This window comes from Amia ocellicauda, chromosome 3 (genome assembly GCF_036373705.1).
Source record: "Amia ocellicauda isolate fAmiCal2 chromosome 3, fAmiCal2.hap1, whole genome shotgun sequence".
NCBI lineage: Eukaryota > Metazoa > Chordata > Actinopteri > Amiiformes > Amiidae > Amia > Amia ocellicauda.
The window spans coordinates 52,324,169-52,343,425 of record NC_089852.1 but is presented as its reverse complement, the minus strand read 5'-3'; the positions used below and the strand labels follow the sequence as shown (position 1 = coordinate 52,343,425).

Below are 19,257 nucleotides of genomic sequence, written 5' to 3'. Positions count from 1 at the left end.
CCAAATTCGGTTAGATTGTGATCAGACATATCCATTACAGTGCTAAACAGGTCAATCGGATCAGTTTGCAAAGCCTCTGTGAGACAGGGTACAGCTAAAGAGACCAGAAGCAGCAGCGCTCACAAAAGCATTTTAAATTGAGAGGTTTCTTAAAGACTGGCGTTTTCCAAAGGAGAGGGGCACATTTTCAAGTGTTATTCTTTCAAAGCATCCCACAATCAGCTCCACATTACAGGAATATTAGTCAAATATTGTTAAAATAGAAAATCCACTGTGACAGGACAGCACAGTACATAAACGGTTAAAAGCAAATGGAGAGAAGGATTGACGATAACGCAAAAGCACAGATGTCAAACTTTCAGCTTCGGAATACGATTAGGACGAGATAAGGAAATTTGCAAATGGAATAAAATACATATATTGTCCTTGACTTTTCAGTAGATAAAAGCCTAATACTTGTGGTATTAAGCTTCCACAAGTACTTGTTCAACTCAGAAATAAAAACACAACTTGAGTCAGTACTATCAGTCAAGAGAGTGTTAATGTTTCTTACACCATATTCTTCCTCCTTGATAGCAATTATAGTTTCCATGGACAACAGGTAGTTATATAAACAGACACATTCTGATTAAATCTTAGAGTTCTACTATCAAGTTCCCAATTTTACAAAATTATATGTTAATTAACTGTTAAACTTTTTAATTTACCATGAGTAGACAAAAGCAGCAACACTAATTCATACAGTGTTGCTATGTCACCTGACTGCAGGAAAAACAGTGAAGACTGATTTATTCATCTCCTTTCCAACAACAGAGAAGATAAATGTGCAGCGGAGGTTGTTTGTGCAAGTAAACAAATCATTCATTCAGAAAAGGAAAAAAACAGAAAACAGCCATCTGCAGTGATCACTTTGATCCCAGGGCAATTTAAAAATTTGTATCACTAGAGTTATGCCACTCACCTACACTGAGTTGTATGAATAGGCTAATGATTTTTGGAATCAAATGTCTTTGCATGGTAAATAGTAACTTCTCTTTAGTATAACAGGAGAGGTAACTGCACGACTTACAACCTAAAAACCTTAATGATCATAATTACTGCATGTTGATATTACTGCTTATCATGTTTTGTCCACACTAAAATGAAAACATTCACTTCTGTATGTACCCAACCACACACAAACAACTAAAAAAGTACAAATGTATTTGTTACAATGTTAACAGAATTTGTTCTTTATACACTACACCTTATTTCTGCATTCTAATGATAACCCTCAACAAAACTGCAACATAAACATGGTGTATGTGAAATCAACATAACATGTAAACCTGAAGACAAGCGAAACAGGAAAGCAATATCTGGTTAAAAAATGCAATTTCATAGTATACCGTAAATACATCTGAGGAGATCAGGACATATGGAGCTCTCTCTAATGCTCGTGGTACAAACACACAGCTTTTTATTTGTAAGAAAGAGGGGGGGAAGCTTTACAGCTTTAGCTTTAAAGTTCAGATATCATCAACTTTGACCCACACTTGTAATCAAGGAAAATAAAGACAAGAAATAGTATTTTCAAATTGTATTTTAAAAAGTGTTGAAATGCAGGCGCTATGGTAAACACATTGGCTGACACAAAAATCCCAGGCATTGTTGATGATGTCACGGGTTAAAGCTCCCTACTAGCAGTGTACATGCACACAATGGAGACGGATGGTGATTTCTTAGACTTCACTGAATCGAGTAATGAAGAAACACTGGAGGCTCAGAAACCAAATAATGCGATTGTGTCACTGGAGGAAAAACTCTTATACAGCTCTTAAACCCAGCGAGAGATCAGATGGTTGAAGTGCACGTTGGATGTTCTGGAAGACTCAGAATACTGCTGCACAGAAATGTAGTGATAGCTGTCCGTCCTGTTATTGTCTAGGTGTTCGTGCACATTTTGCTTCTCCAATGCCTCTTGTGGAGGAAAGCATATGCAGAAAGGAAAAGATAGGTCCCCTGAATACATGACATTACATGAAAGCATTCCCAATGTCTGCCTGTCAGTGCCCACCTTATCAACAGCATATTTTGCCTACAGGCAGGAACATGGACATTATCATATATTAGCCATTAGCAATTTTAATTAAGAAAAGTTTATTTGAAGATGTACAATTAATATCTACTGTATCTTGTTACAGTGAGGGAAAAAAGTATTTGATCCTCTGCTGATTTTGTACGTTTGCCCACTGACAAAGAAATGATCAGTCTATAATTTTTATGGTAGGTGTATTTTAACAGTGAGAGACAGAATAACAGCAAAAAAATTCAGAAAAACACATTTCAAAAAAGTTATAAATTGATTTACATGTTAATGAGGGAAATAAGTATTTGATCCCCTATCAATCAGCAAGATTTCTGGCTCCCAGGTGTCTTTTATACAGGTAACGAACTAAGATTAGGAGCACTCTCTAAAGTGCTCCTAATCTCAGCTCGTTACCTGTATAGAAGACATCTGTCCACAGAAGCAATCAATCAATCAGATTCCAAACTCTCCACCATGGCCAAGACCAAAGAGCTGTCCAAGGATGTCAGGGACAAGATTGTAGACCTACACAAGGCTGGAATGGGTTACAAGACCATCGCCAAGCAGCTTGGTGAGAAGGTGACAACAGTTGGTGCGATTATTCGCAAATGGAAGAAACACGAAATAACTGTCTCCCTCGGTCTGGGGCGTGGATGAGTATTCCAGCATGACAATGACCCAAAACACACAGCCAAGTCAACAAAGGAGTGGCTCAAGAAGAAGCACATTAAGGTCCTGGAGTGGCCTAGCCAGTCTCCAGACCTTAATCCCATAGAAAATCTGTGGAGGGAGATGAAGGTTCGAGTTGCCAAACGTCAGCCTCGAAACCTTAATGACTTGGAGAGGATCTGCAAAGAGGAGTGGGACAAAATCCCTCCTGAGATGTGTGCAAACCTGGTGGCCAACTACAAGAAACGTCTGGCCTCTGTGATTACCAACAAGGGTTTTGCCACCAAGTACTAAGTTGAAGGGGTCAAATACTTATTTCCCTCATTAACATGAAAATCAATTTATAACTTTTTTGAAATGCATTTTTCTGGATTTTTTTGTTGTTATTCTGTCTCTCACTGTTAAAATACACCTACCATTAAAATTATAGACTATATTTGTATTATTAGTATAACTATTGAAATCTGAAAGTATTATACAAAGGCATCAACAATGCTAAAGCTTTCCGTACAATAATTACTGATCATTTTAGTTCAACTGCTAAAATACGCATACCAATTAAAACAATGTTTAAAGTCAGGTTGTTGTTTTGTTGTTTATACAATTAATTTTTCTGTTACACGCAGTATTGTTGCACAGAATACAGAGTTTCTAATGTGGATTTTTCATTACCCTGAAAGGCAAATTCTTGTACCCCTACCTTCCTGTGTCGTAACCAAAATAAGGGAAACATTTCAGGATTTCATTATCCAACTTTAGACTAAACTAATGCACATGTACTCCTAGTAATCTCATACGTCAGCCGCTTGTCAAAACAATCCTCTGTGAAATGTTTACTACAAGCTACAGATACTTAGCATAAAATTATAGGGAGTTTACATTACTTGCCTAATTCTTTCAGTCTTAGGTTTATCAAGGAGTAAGAAACGTTAACACTCAGTTTAATAATAATGACTCAAGTTGCCGGGGGGAGCAGTGGTGATTTTTCGCTATACAGGAAGTTATGATAAAACACCTCCTATGGCAAACCAAATTATCATTTAGAGATAGCTTTAATTCATTTAAAGATATCTTCAAATATTTCAAGATATCTTTAAATGCTTTACATACATCTGCAAATATTTCAAGATCTCTAAATAATTTGAAGATATCTGCAAATCATTGAGATATCTTAATTAAAAGTACATTGAGAGATCTTTAAATTATTTGCAGATATATTTAAATGATTTAGATATATTGATATGCAGATCTCTCCAAATTATTTAAAGATATCCCTAAAACAATTAAATGACATTTTGATATCTTTAGAGACATTTAGAGATCTCTTTAAATGATTTGTAGATATCTGCAAATCATTTAGAGCAGTGGTCTCCAAACCTGGTCCTGGAGAGCCCCTGTCCAGCAGGTTTTGGAGGTCACCCATCACCAATCTAACACCTTAAAGTATTAAGCCGGTGGTTTGGTAAATGCAGTCTTAAAAAAAACATTGGAGCAATGCAATGGACAACTTCATCCTCTTGAGTCAAGAAATACCTTGGTTGAGTTACATAATTGATTACTCCCATGTGTCCCCAGTATTTAGAAAATAGTGATTTAAGGTGACCTATAAGATTAAGTAGATTGGGGATCTCCAGGACCAGGGTTGGAGACTTCCTGTTCACTTGTTCATTCATTCTATGTAACTGAAGTGATAATCTCAGCCAGACAGGAAGTCATTTACAGATATCTAGAAATTATTTAGAGAGGTTTGGTTCACCAAATTAACATTTAGAGATCTCTCTAAATCATTTAAAGATATCTGCAAATCATTTAGGATATATTTAAAAAGCAACTTAAAGCTAGGGTATGCAATCCTGAGAGGCCAGCAGTCAGCAAGGTTGTTTTGAAAGCATAGAGCCCGCCCTCGCTTCAGAGGCGTCTCCAAAGCCACGCCCCCTCTATCACACATGCGCGCACACACACAGAGCAGAGTCTCAGCGCCAGGAGGAGAGACGTGTAGGTGGAATCGATCGCAACAGTTTCAGATTACCGCATGTCTCATTCATACGTTAGACATTACAATAATAACGAACGTAAAAATCTTATTTACGGTTATTGTTTTTAAGAATAGAAGCTGCGGCTCGCCTTCCATTCTCACGCTCGCTCTGCACAGCGTCAAGGTTACTGCGCTGATGACGTGTAATTGTCTGCGCGAACAAGTTGCGCGGCGGTATGCGAATATAGATTCACAGACAGGAAGGACCGAATGCAATGCTTGGTTTATCCTTTTTTAGTCCTGTCCCTTCCACAGAAGATTATATATATATATATATATATATATATAGATATAGATATAGATATAGATATATATAGATATATTTTTTTTTTTACATTTAGACCACTTAAATTATTGATTGCTATCAGGATGTGAAGAGACTTTCAACCAGTATAACAAAAAATGTTTCTGGAAAAGATTGCATACCCTACCTTTAAATAGATATCTGTAAATGGTTTAAAGATATCTGAAATTCAATTAATCTTTAAATCATTTTGAGATATCTAAAAATATTTAAAAATCTCTTGAAATGCATTTTGAGACATCTCTAAATGATAATCTGGCTTGCCATACGTCCTGGAAACCTGAGGGAGCACAGATTATGGCTTTTCACATCCGCCATTATTTGGTCAGTTTTAAATTGAAAACTTTAATAAGTTGCTTATATGAAAGATATCGATCTGGAAGATTGACATACATCTTACTTATACACTATAGCAGTCATCAACATGTGCAGGAGTATAACTCTATATAGATAGTTATTCAAAACTTAAAAAGCCCTTGACTGCTACATGACATCCTGCTTAAGGCGAGCTCAAGGCTGAGACTTCAGATTAAACCCCTCAGAACACACACAAAAATCTGTTTATTCCATTTAGGGATTCATATTCTTATTTTTCTTCTTAAAACACATACATCTTTGCAGTAGAGAGAAGCCAATTTTTACTTTTCTCTGTGCTAGTCTTAAAACAAAAATAAAGTAAGACAAAATTATGTTATTAACCCATTGACTAATACTGTCTTACATCTACGGAGCCAAACGTTCATGTTACGTCCTGAAGCACTATACTTCTGGGTAAAGAACAGACTTCCTTCCACAGAAAATCATATTAAATGCAAGCATAAAAAAATTATAATATCCTGATTTAGGTGGACTTTTTGCCCAGGTGAAAACACTGTAGCCTGACCTCCAAAAGGAATTGGCTGGAGAGCTGTCCTCGTCAAAATTGGGTGTTAATCAGTGAAAATCCATGTATGCTTAAAGCTCTGAAAGCATCTGTTGTAGTCACAGGAAGAGACCAAACAGGCCCACGTCAGCAAAAGTCTAAAGTGATACCCTGAGAAGAGAACGTCAAGTTCACTGGCCTTTGTCCAAGAAAGGTACAGTACAGCCGTGACGTCAATACGACATGAGCAGGGTGTGAAATTACATAAAAATATAGTCCAGTACAGTGCTATTTCACAAGGATAACAGATAACCAATGAAAGATTAAAAACAACCTGCTTACACAAGTTTCCCAGCATGTGGATTCAGCATGCTGTTATGCAAAGTTTTCAAACCATTTTCAGTAATGCAGGATCATACTAGGCTCCTCCATACCTCTGGTTTGTGTCAGTAGAGGCACACTGTGAACCTGTGCTGCAGAAGCAAAGCTTTGAATTGTTTTTTCCCCCTTAGTCTTTTAAGTGTGTCTGCGCAAGACAGAACCCGCAGGCGTTCCACGCCTCTTTAAAAAACAGGTCAACTAGTAAAGACAATCTGATGATTACTTATCACTGTATTTACTGTAATAATCGAGCAGCTCAAATTTGTCAGCACTGACCAGTTTGATGGTGGATATACAAGTACACTACTTTCAAAGTAATAAATATAACAAACAAACTCCTGAACAGTGCCAAAGCTATTATGATCAAGTGTGCAATGTTCTAGTGTTTATGCATTTTCTGTTTCTCTGACAAAACCTACAGAGATGTCCAGCTGGGTTGTCCTCCTTCTTACATTGAGAAACTCAAGACTCAGTTAAAGGCAGGCTCTTATTACAGTACAGTACTTCAGAGAGATCACCATGTTGTACTGAAGAAGGCCAGACACAGCTAACTGAATTTGCCATCTTCCTTATTTCCCCAGGACTGTCTTTTCACTCCGTCATTCAGGTGCAAACATCCCGATGGCTCGCTGCGATCACTCCAGCTGCTTCAAACCACACGGGAGCATTGAAGAAACTCTGCTCCTGTCCGTTTCACTTTGCCATCAATTAGAAGCCATCCTGTGCAAACTGGTCAAGTCTTACCTCACGTGAAGTCACCCCACCCACCCCACACAGTCACTGTCTAGTCATCGAGACGAATAGTTGAGTCCGAAAGCTACAGGTGATGATACCACAGGTGATTAAGCCCACGCATGTACGAGGAAGAAGACAGCTTGAGCACTGCAGAAATGCTTTTCAAGACAAAAATATTAATACATACCCGCACTGAGGAGCACACTGCCGCACAGAATAAAACTGTGTAACTGGAGCTCTTACAGCCTGAAACTGCCTGCTTGGCCTGGCAGTGCAGGGGGAAATAAAAAAAAGAAAAGAGGAAAAAAAAAAAAAAAAACGCAGACTCCCACAGGCCACCTGTTCTGGGTGTGTTAGAGAAACGCTACTTACCTCGGAGATTAGGAGCATGTAGAAGGCAAATAACACAGAAAGGGCCCTCACGCCGAAGTGTACATATGGCCACAGGCACAGTACCCAAGGGAAAACAGGTTCCTGTGAACAAGGCCTGAAACCCAAAAAGGGCAGTTTCGGGCCTGAAGAATAAAAACAAAACAAGACTGTGCTTCAGAATGAAAACTATATTTCACTTCTTTCTTTATTTTTTCATCAAAAGGATGCAGGTTGAATTTCAACTCTCAGGTCCTGTAAGTTTCATTTTCAGGGTCAAAGGGCCTTGGGGGGGGAAATCTCTCTTTCGGTGCCAACAGCAGTTCTGTGAAACTTGTGACCCCCCCTTTCTATGTCTGCACATGTTAATTGATAGAACTATTAAGTGTTTACAGAAAGAAAAATAAATTCTCACCATAAAATGACTGTCCACAAACCACACTAAAACGGTGGTATTCAAAACACACCCAATTGTGTGGTTAGCTAGCTGTACATTTAACATCTTCCCCCTTCCTTGTCTGAATAAAAATATTACTTGTTAAAGTTGTAATTTTCTTTTTAATTTGTTGGAAAGATAGCCTATGTTCTTGGACACTGGATAGAAAGCATCCAAGACATTAACAAGTCAAAGTCCCTTTACCTCTCAAGCTAGGTGTCCTTCCAATGTAACACTTAAAAACTACAGTGTCAAATAAGAATCTGAACACTAAAATTGAAAAGGTAGATTAATCTACATAATTATTTGCTACTATATATATACTTAGATTTCCAAAAGCTTTTGACAAGGTTCCGCACCAAAGATTGATCCTCAAATTGGAAGTTGTAGGCATTCAGGGTAATGTAAGTGGATGGATTATGAACTGGTTGTTGTATAGGAAACAGAGGGTGTCGATTAGAGGAGTCGATTCTTACTGGAGTGATGTTGTTAGTGGAGTTCCACAGGGATCAGTATTAGGGCCTTTGCTTTTTCTCATCTATATTCATGATCTGGACTCTGGGATAGTTAGCAAACTTGTCAAATTTGCAGATGATACTAAAATAGGTGGCTCAGCAGATACAATCACGGCAGCACAGGCTATTCAAAGGGACTTAGATAATATTCAGTTGTGGGCTGACACCTGGCAGATGAAATTCAATGTGGACAAGTGCAAGGTATTACATGCAGGTAACAAAGATGTCCACTATAATTACACTATGGGAGGAATAGAACTAGAAGAAGTAAAGCATGAGAAAGACCGAGGAGTCTACATGGACTCCTCAATATCCCCATCCAAACAATGTGGGGAAGCAATAAAAAAGGCAAACAGAATGCTAGGGTATATTGTCAAAAGTGTAGAATTTAGAACAAAGGCAGTAATGTTAAGACTGTACAATGCACTAGTTAGACCTCATCTGGAATACTGTGTACAGTTCTGGGCTCCACACTTCAAGAAAGAGATCGCTCCTCTAGAGACAGTTCAGAAGAGAGCAACCAGACTTATTCCAGGTCTGAAGGGAATGTCCTAGTGAGAAACTGAGGGAACTGAACCTTTTCACCCTGGAACAGAGACGACTACGTGGGGACTTGATTCAAGTCTTCAAAACATGAAAGGCATCGACCACTTCAAACCAGAGGAGCTTTTCCAGATCAGCAGGGATACACGCACCCAGGGACACAAATGGAAATTGGGCTTCAAGGCATTCAAAACGGAAAACAGGAGACACTTCTTCACACAGAGTCAATCAAAATCACAAATCCTTAAAGTCCAATTATCAGTCTCTCCCTTGCTGTCTCCATTTTTGTCTCCTCTTCCTACAATTCTCAGACTCTCCTGACAACAAAGTTATGACAGTGTCCTCTCTTATATTATAATTAGTATTAGTAATTAGTATAAATATAAAACTCTCTCATGTGGGTTTGTTTGGTCGGATTCAATATAAAAGCTCAATCATCAGGATTCTAAGAAATCAAAGCATTGAGAAAACCTATATGAATACATGACATATCTTCAACCAGGGATGGGCAGTATTTATGATATATGTATTTAAAATACGTATTTCAAATACGTATTTCAAATACGTATTTCAAATACAAAATAGGATTTTGTAATTTGTATTTGATATGGTTGATGAAAATGGCTTCATATTTTGTATCAAAATACTTTAGTGTTTTGTATTTTGTAGTTTAAAAATACTTTGTGAGAAGTCTACATGATGACATCATAAAAATGCTGCCTCTGATTGGTGCCTACTTGCCCAGACTTGTTGAGATCAGAACAGAAAATTGATCCATACGCGAAGAAGAAGGTCAAGGTGAGAAACGTGTAGGTTGCCAGCTTTCCATCGATTTGTAGCATAAATCGCTACAATTTTTAACAGTTCATGTTAAGTTTTGGTGTTCGTTTTAGTAGCCTAGGCTAAATCGTTTAACACAATCATCTCATCCTCGGCTCCAGTAGAGTGTTTATTTTCCTTTGCTGGACTGATCAACCGGCCCCATCGATGACGTCTAAATGCCACACTTTTTGAAAAGTTAGTTTAAAGGCATCAGTAGCTTAAAGAGACCTCTGCAATGTAGGCCACAAGGCACACACACTAATTCAATACACTCCCTCTCTCACACACACCCACCCACACACTCAATCACACACTTACTCTCTCACCCACACTCACACATAGGTTTGACTGTTTTTGGTAGAACTTTTGAACTGTTTTGGAATACCTGGTCTGTAGTATTCTCTATTGGAGTAAATGTTCTCACTACACTATCAATGTGTATGTGTCCTATACCTATATTCTGAGTCTCTCAATAGATTCAGTGGTTGGAGTTGGGTTAATACTCCTTGACAAGTTCTGTTGTTACTTTCTGATTATGTTTCTGGCTACATTTAAAATCAAAACATATTGATAATTTAATCATTGTTGACAAAGTGCTAAAATGTTTGTTTTCAACTTCCAAATAGGTGTCCAATGATTGATAAATAAATAATTGATTGCTAAATGATTGTACCCTAATTGAAGTAGCTGTTTAGTAGGATCATGATTTTGCATACCATTGCATGAATGACTGCCTGACACATAATGTATTATTATATTTATGATTTACAATCAAATGATTAATTACTTAGAAACTTGTTGCTATGAATAAAGGTGCCTTGATTGTCATTGAGTCAGTGTTGCAGATGCAAAGTTGACCCTTCATTACCAAACACCAAGTAACTAAATTAGGATACAATTATGAGTCATTAGCAAACTGTTAGATAAACATTAAACTGTTGGTTACTTTAAAACTAACCTTCATCTGGGTGATCACAAGGATATGTGAATTTGATCTGTTAACTGGTTGCATATGTCAGATTTATCACACGACTCGTTAGGCAGAGGAACTGCACTAAAAATAAACTTAAATAAGACCAAAGTCAAGTTCAATACCTTTGTTAAAATAAAAAATATGTAGAACAAAAGGTACATGACAAAGTCATAAGTTATGTCTACCTTTGACCACAAATCAACGTAGATGGACATCTTGCGAGACGAAATCAAAGGAAGAGTAAAAATATGATGGGGTATATTTCAAAGAAAAGGCATGCTATTGAAAGGAAATCCACCCATTTGCCTCAAGAGAAAAGTATCTGACCAATGCATACTACCAGTGCTCAACTATGGCCGAGAATTATTAAATGTGTGTATATATTATTGTGATGTCGTGCTGGGGAATGCGGTGAGGCACTGCCTTGAACTTTCTTGCACCTCCCCAGACCCCGGCAGAAGAACATTACCGGGGGAAATAGCTGACCCACTGTTCCCTCCATGACGGGCTCCCCTCCTTGATAAAGCAGGCAGCACCTGTCTTCCTTGATGGAGAGGCAGGAGGAGAGCCTGGGAGTGGAGAGTGGTAAGAGAGCGAGAGCACAAGTGAAACAAGTCTGAACTTTGGATAACCGAAACAAATTACGTTCTGGCTTGGTACCTTTTGGTGTGTTTGTATATATATTTAGTTACATTTTTAGAGAGGGACTGGTTTATGTGTAAGTTCAGGCTCGACAGGAGCTAGGTGTTTGTGTATGTCTATTTGTTTTGGTCACTCACTAACCCCCCCACACTTGTCACTATATATTATATACATTATATATATATATATATATATATATATATACACATATTATACACACACACACACATATATATGTATACATACATACATACATACATACATACCATAAAACTTCCAATACTATCGTATTATACTATACTATACTATACTCGGACAACTTTTGATAGGTACTGACCACTGCAGACTGGGAACACCCCACAAGAGCTGCAGTTTTGGAGATTCTCTGACCCATTCGTCTAGCCATCACAATTTGGCCCTTGTCAAAGTCGCTCAGATCCTTACGCTTGGCCATTTTTCCTGCTTCTAACACATCTTTGAGGACAAAATGTTCACTTGCTGTCTAATACATCCCACCCACTGACAGGTGCCATGATAACGAGATTATCAGTGTTATTCACTTCACCTGTCAGTGGTCATAATGTTATGGCTGAACGGTGTAAATGTATTGTAATGCTAGCTAGACAGTTGTAGAAATTGTTAAATTATGTATCAAGGAAATAATACATAGACAGACAATATAACATTATTATATAATCATGATTTAAATATACGATTAGAAAGTTCAGCCAAAACACGTTTTGGCACCTATCAATTAAATAATTACCATCCTATAAAACTGGGAGGTGATATTAACGAATAATGTATTTCAAAATTAATATAATTTTAAATACAGAGACAGATGACAAGAAAAGACTGGTACTGGTAGGTACTTTTTTCGGTCAAAGGCAAAGGCGCTGAATGCTGACAGAAGTGTGTCCCATTGAGCGCTTTTAGCTTCACCTACACCCTACACCCTCACTCACTCAAGTGCACACTCTGTGACATCAGCACAACATCACACGAAGTGCACACTTGTTGAAGGGTGTAGGGAGCAAGTGTGCGATTTGGGATGCAGCCTAGCTGTGGCTGTGAAACAAAAGAGACGATGCAGAGATCAAGAGGGGTGTGTTAAGCTGAATTAAAACTACTGCTGCCCCCTAGATAGTGAACGACAACTTATCACACAATGAAGCCATGAACAGCATTGTCAACATCATAGATATACAATTCTAGAATGGTTCTTTAGCATTGTTTATGCTTTATTAAGTTATTTTAATAAATATAATGTAAATATATGTTGCACAATAAAGCTGTAACTTAAACAATTAGCAATTCCAATTGTTTTCATAAAAACTGTAGAATAATATAAAAATAATACAAAAATCAAGTCATCCAATTTCATCGATTTCTGCAGAAAGCCGTTCTTCAAACTGTGGGATACGTGAACGTGACCATAAAACTTTACCTTCTGAAGCAAACCTGCTTCGGTGCTGAAACCTCCATCCTTTTCCACTCCTAATCAAAACTTACATACAGGATTAGAATGGAATGCAATCAGTCGGTTGTTAACAGCAGACTTTCTTTTCTTTTGATTGCAGAAGGGCTCTGGAAGGAAGGAAATATTGCTCCTTGCAAAAGCAGACTATGATTTATTGCCCATGTCTAAAACATTTAAAGAAAAAAACATTACCACAGTCGACACCAAACCTAAAAAACGACTCCTTCTGCTGGAAATACTGTGGCATCTATCACCTGTACAATGCCATGGCATAATCCAGCCCCACGGTTTTGTCAGACCACACTGTAATTACTTAATCAATTCTGCCCAGTCTCTTCCCAAAACTTTTCTTTAATCAGAAGGCACAAAACAAGATGCACTTATCTCACTCGTACAGATGTGCAACTTCAGCTGAAAATTGACCTGGCAGCTACCCAAACTGCGATGATTTAAACAGGCAACACAGTGCATTTCATTTTACAGCAATGTATTGCCTTGCATACAAGCAATCACACTGTGCATTATAAACAGAAAATACAGACGCTAATATGGTTGTTGTTTTTTTCCTGATTTCTGGGGGGTAGGCCTAATTTTTCATTATCATCCTTAAGTTATGAGGAAAACCACAAATCCCTCCGGGAAGTTTTGCAACAGCCTGGGTATAATTTCTAGGGATTCCCAAGTTTTCACTTGGTGAGTATGTTGTAATAGGGGGCTGCCACTTTCGGTTTCACTTGTGACGTACATCTAAGCTTATACAGCATATAAAAACAACGAAACACAGCAATTGTCATACAATGCATACTGTTTCCATATATTGAATCTTAAAGTTTATATAAATAAATGTATTTAGCCCCTGAAGATGTGAAGACGCCTATAAAACCTACGAGAGCATGGCTGTCCCAACACTAGCATGGTCTATCACTAGTTTAGGAACAACTAGCCCAAGTTCCTCAATGGGGCAGAAGTTGTGTTGAGTTCTCCGGTTCTCCATGTATTCATAAAAAAACAGGGAGTTACTGTAAAAGACCCACTTAATTTATGTCACTTCACATGCATGACTATTAGCTTCTCCCCTTACAATACAAGGGTGTAAACATATTCACTTTCAAAGGGCATGAGAAACACAAAGCCAGCTATTGAATCTAGACAGAAATGTCTTCAGGGAAAAGACAGGCATAATAATGTCACAATCACCTCAGAGGGCTCCTGAACAAAAGAGCAGCACTAGACCATAACCCAAAGAAAACTTGTATGGTCCTCCCCTATTTAAGACTAACCAGTATCTCTAACTCTTTTTAACAGCAAATTATGGCACTGTTGTTTCAAAATAGACCTTTTCTTACAAGAGGAAAGTTTACTTTCTCTTAACAGCATTAATGGCTAAAAACCTAAAACCTAGTCATAAACACTGAAAAAAAATGAATCTAAAAATTCAGAAACCAATATAAATATACTGGGCTAAGGAAGATACTTCCGAGATCTCTCTGAAATAATGGGGTATATTATAGTTGATATCGATTATGACATACACACAAATAAAACTATCCCTTAAAAAGGTCAGATTTTGAATATAATGCTCTTTACATCACCATTATGTTTGAATGTTAAGTGTACAGATAAAGTTTGTGTTAATTAATCTGTAAAAGTGTAGGCTAATATCAATGATGAAATACAGTTGTTTCATTTTTTTATTTTAAACGGATTAAAAAAAACATGGGAGTATAGGGTTTCTGGGATGTTAATGGTTATTTGAAAATCTTCATTTTGTAGAATGCATGCAGGAGTAATACTACATTGAAAAAATGTGAGGCAACCCAGAACCCCTAAGTTGTGCACCATCAGATCTGATCATCGTCAAACCCAACATTGTGCACGTGTGTGTACACTGTCATCATCCAAACTCGAAAAGGGAACCGGCACATACCTGCCAAGAAAAAACACAGTAGAAACACATTTCCAAAATGTATAAAGGCAGGGTATTGCGATGGAAAGCACGAATAGTGAGCGACCCAGGCCCTGGAGGGTCACCTAATCTGTCAAATACATTCTATTATTTGCTTTAGGATTGTTTCCAGGGGAGGTGGGGATGCAATATACTGTGCAAAAGCTGCAGAACTACAGCAAAACTCACAATTCCACATCTTCTTCAACACACCTGGGATTAGATGGAGTTTATAAACTGAAGTTCACAAGGAAAACAACCTCCAATCTCATGCCAGACTTCCACCCATGCATAAGCATCCGGCAACTCACAAACTAACCCAGCATTCATTGCTTTGCATCCCTCCTCCACCCAACACCGCCTTTGCAGCAGCTCCTTGACTCATTCCATCTAATGGGAGGGTTCCGATGGCCTCGTCCTCATGGTCAAGTAATCATTCCCTTAGTCAAGAGATCCAGGCCAAAATAAACTCTTTACCTTCTACCAGATACATCTCCTGGGGTTGTCTGAGCTCCTGAAAAAACAATAGCTTCCTAAACAGCACACACATATAATCTCCAATCAGTGCTGACAAACCTTCAGAGTCCAGGAAAACCTTATTTGAACAGCTGACCTTCACAAGCAAGAAATAAAATTAACACCCACCACCAGCCAAATGCGTGTAGATTTAACCAGATTTAGCATTATTGGTGATGTTTGCCTTTGGCTGGTAAAAATACCAAGTGGCTGGTAAGTTTTTTCCTTCTACCAGACACAGTTGCTAGTGGCCAAAGTTAATTTTATCCCCTGCTCACAAGAGTGCTGCACTTGTAAGAACCCTTATGTAGCCTAGTTTATTGACCAGTGCTGGCAACAAGAAGAACTGTGACAACACTCCAAGATAGCACAGCACGTATTGGAAAAGCTGCCTATTATATGAAAGATCAGCTGAAATGGATGACAGCAGCACAGAATAGCTCATCTGCGACATTCATTTTGCAAATTCACTTTTTACAAGAAAACACCTCAGCAAGCACCTGTAGATCATTAATAATGATACGCTTTTCAAAATATTGGAAGCACTGAATAAACAACGATTTTGCACAAAATGATAAAAACAAACAAACAAATTCCAAGAAACCAACGACTCTGATATAGGCCTACAGCTTTCAAAGCCATATTAAAGAGAAAGAATAACATTATAAAGGCATGCGTTTTACAATACGTTCATTGACAGCATAATATACGAATTGGCCTCTAAAACATTTACAACAGAAAAATAACTCAACTGAACTGCGTATCTGGCAGGCACGCTAAAGTGGAAAGCTCAACTGTCAACGACGTCAGCTCCTCCATCGTTTACTAAACAAGTAAGTCGAAGATCTGTTCAGTATTTTAGATCATTTCAATAGCTCCCTGTCACAAAAGTCAGTTCCTCTATGAAACCTGCGGCGATAGCTTGTGTGTAAATAAACACGGGCCCTGTGCTGAAGTGGCGCTACTGCTCCTACTGCAGAGTGAGAGAGCAGCTCGCCAGCACAGATCGGAGTCTCCGCGGAAATGAAACCCCGAGCACAGAAAGTCGCAGCTCGGGGCCGCCGGAGAGCAGCTGCATGGCCGGGGATGTTACTCACCAGTGCGGGCGGCTCGGCGGAAGCTGTGGCTGCCCCCTCCCCTCCGAAAACTTTATAGAAAAAGATCAAATGAAATGCAAGCAAAACAAAATCCCCCTCCCCAGTGGCCGTGGACTCCCGTGGACACAGCGCTTCCCGGGCGGCGTGCTGTCTATCTGCGTGCCTTGCCGTTCCTCAGAACACTAACGCTGTCAATCATGTATTGTCTTGACCCAAAAGCAGTGTCCCTGCTGTCTTATATTAGCACTTTGGAAAACCGCCATCTTCATCCCCGCAAATGTACACAAACCCAACACGCATGCGCGCTGCGAGGAAGCCAACTATTTCCCGTCATCTACGCAGCAGACAAAGTTCAAGGTTGCGAGGTGGAGCGTGGTGTACAATTACAGTGACTGTGTACAACCGTGCATGTTAATGTGCTGTTGTGTTTGTTTGTTTATTTATTTTTTTCAGATTCTGAATACGTTTACAGATTATAGGGGGCTTGTCATGTGTGTTCACATGAAGCACCAGATGTTTACGTCCATGGCCAAGTAATTCACTACACAACAAGAGGCAGATTTCCGAAGGTCTGCGCAGATCTGCAGAATATCACCGATCCCAGTGGTGGAGCCGCGCAGATCTGCGCAAAGCTGCACTACTGGAACGTGACCCGCAGTCATGCACTAGTGGGTGGTCTGTACATACTGCGCGCTTCCCAATGACTGAGTGTAGTGGGGTTACAATCTATCAATGTGTCTTAATCCTTACTCATTTCAGATTAAGCATACGTAAACATAATCGAGTCACCCGGAAACGACATTAGACCCCCACAACGAGACTGCAGGTGTTACGACGAATTCTGCACCCACTGGATATCGTGCATCCCCTAGCAATCACCTTGATTTTGCACTTGCGCAAACCGCTCTACGTTGATATGGCGCATGCTCTCCAGGGGGTGCAGCCTGCTATTACAGCTGATCTCCTGAAATATTTGGCACCCCCTGTTTTCTCTTGGTATGGGGATGTCAAATATTACAGCAGGTATACTGAAATATTTTAAGATATATACTGAAATATGTGGCACCACCTGTCTTCTAGCAATTTGAACCTTTATTTTCACATTTGTTTGTTGTATTACTGTTCTCAAAACGTTACTAGAATGTAGCCTACAGCATTGGGATCTAGATTTGATTCTTAAACTTCGTACACTCTCAGCATGGCACCTCTGTAGCGTTAGACTTAATAACATAAATCATACGTTTTTATTTGTATTATTTGCTACTCAAACATTAAGGGACATTATGGGAGTTGGCTGTGATTAATATGAACTTGGTCTAATCAATGTAGAGTGAAATCAAGGTGATTGCTAGGGGATGCACAATATCCAGGATTCATCATTATTATTATTATTATTATTATTATTATTATTATTATTATTATTATTATTATTATTATTATTATTATTTCTTGGCAGACGCCCTTATCCAGGTGAAAATAAGTGCAAAAATAAGTGAAAATAAAGTGCAAAAATACAGTTAAGTACAAGGCATCAATCATTACAAATTCAATTTAGCTAAAACATAGCAATTTAAAATAATACACTTTACAAATTCCAATTTACAATTTACACAAGTACAGTAAGTGAGGTCCTACATCCTGGACGGTGAAAGCTAAGTGCTGTCAAGATGTAGGGTCACAGTCAAGGGCTACGTACGGGAAAGGGAGCAAGGAGGAAAACGATCAAGAACGCGAGAAGCATAATAAAAACTGTGAAGTGCTATCTAGCAGGGATAGAGGACTAATATTACAAGTACTGTCGGAAAAGATGCGTCTTGAGTAAGCACCGTAATGAGGTCAAAGGACTCTGCTGTTTTGACTTCGGTGGGCAGGTCGTTCCACCATTTAGGGGCCAGGAATGAGAAGGAGCGGGCTCTGGAGGAAGGAGCCCACTCCTTCTCATCCCTGGCCCCATAACACCTGAACGCCAGAACAGTAGAAATATTTACAACGACGTCCAAAATAGAAAAATGCTTTTTCTGGGTTTTCAGCAACTTGTGTTTTAATTGAAAATATTGTAATACTTTATTTAAATAATATTAATAATTAATAATAATAATGTATTCATATTTTGTACAATTTGTTAAACTGAACAGAATTGGTAAAAGTAATAGTAGTACTAAGGTACAATAGTGCTACAATAGTTTCATGCTGGGGAAATATTTTTGGAACTGGGAATATACACCCAAACTGGTGTCCCTATTGTTTCCATTTGCTCTATTAATGAGAGATATTAGCTTGCTTGATGATGTTTAATGATGTTTAAATGATGTTTAAAAGAAAGTCCCCAGAATCATTTTAGGTCCTATTGATAGTAGAAAGGGTCCTCTTTTGAAGTAAAGTAGTTTCATGCTGGGGAGCAAGTTGTGGAACTGGGACTAGACAGCCAAACTGGTGTCCCTTATGCCACAATTCTGAGTCTTAAAATGCATTGTGAGCATTCTGAGGCTGAGTTTCAATTATTTAAAAGAAAGTCCCCAAAACCATTTTGATGCTCTTACTCAAAAATATTGGCTTTAGACACATGACATTTGAAGTTCGATATAGCTACCTATATTCTCAGATAATTAGCATACAGCAACACAAAAACCCATATCCAATTATTTAATAAATTAAACAGATTATTTGTGATAATACACATGTACAGTTAGGTCCATAAATATTTGGACAGTGACACAATTGTCATCATTTTGGCTCTGTACCACCACCACAATGGATATGAAAGGAAACAATCAATATGTACTTTAAATGTAGACTTTAATCTTTAATGTGAGGGTAGTTACATCAAAAGTAGGTGAACAGTGTAGGAATTACACCCATTTTTAT

At 38.4% G+C, this 19,257-nt stretch overlaps 1 protein-coding gene across 1 annotated transcript in view; it reads right to left on the bottom strand.

Annotated features, from left to right (window-relative positions):
- fndc3a (fibronectin type III domain containing 3A) overlaps positions 1 to 16,686 on the bottom strand; it is a 133,992-nt gene extending 117,306 nt beyond the window's left edge. The window contains exon 1 of the mRNA XM_066699917.1: positions 16,393 to 16,686. The gene's annotated coding sequence lies outside the window, so the exon portion shown is untranslated. The remainder of the gene's footprint in view (positions 1 to 16,392) is intronic.
- Positions 16,687 to 19,257: the final 2,571 nt, after the last annotated feature.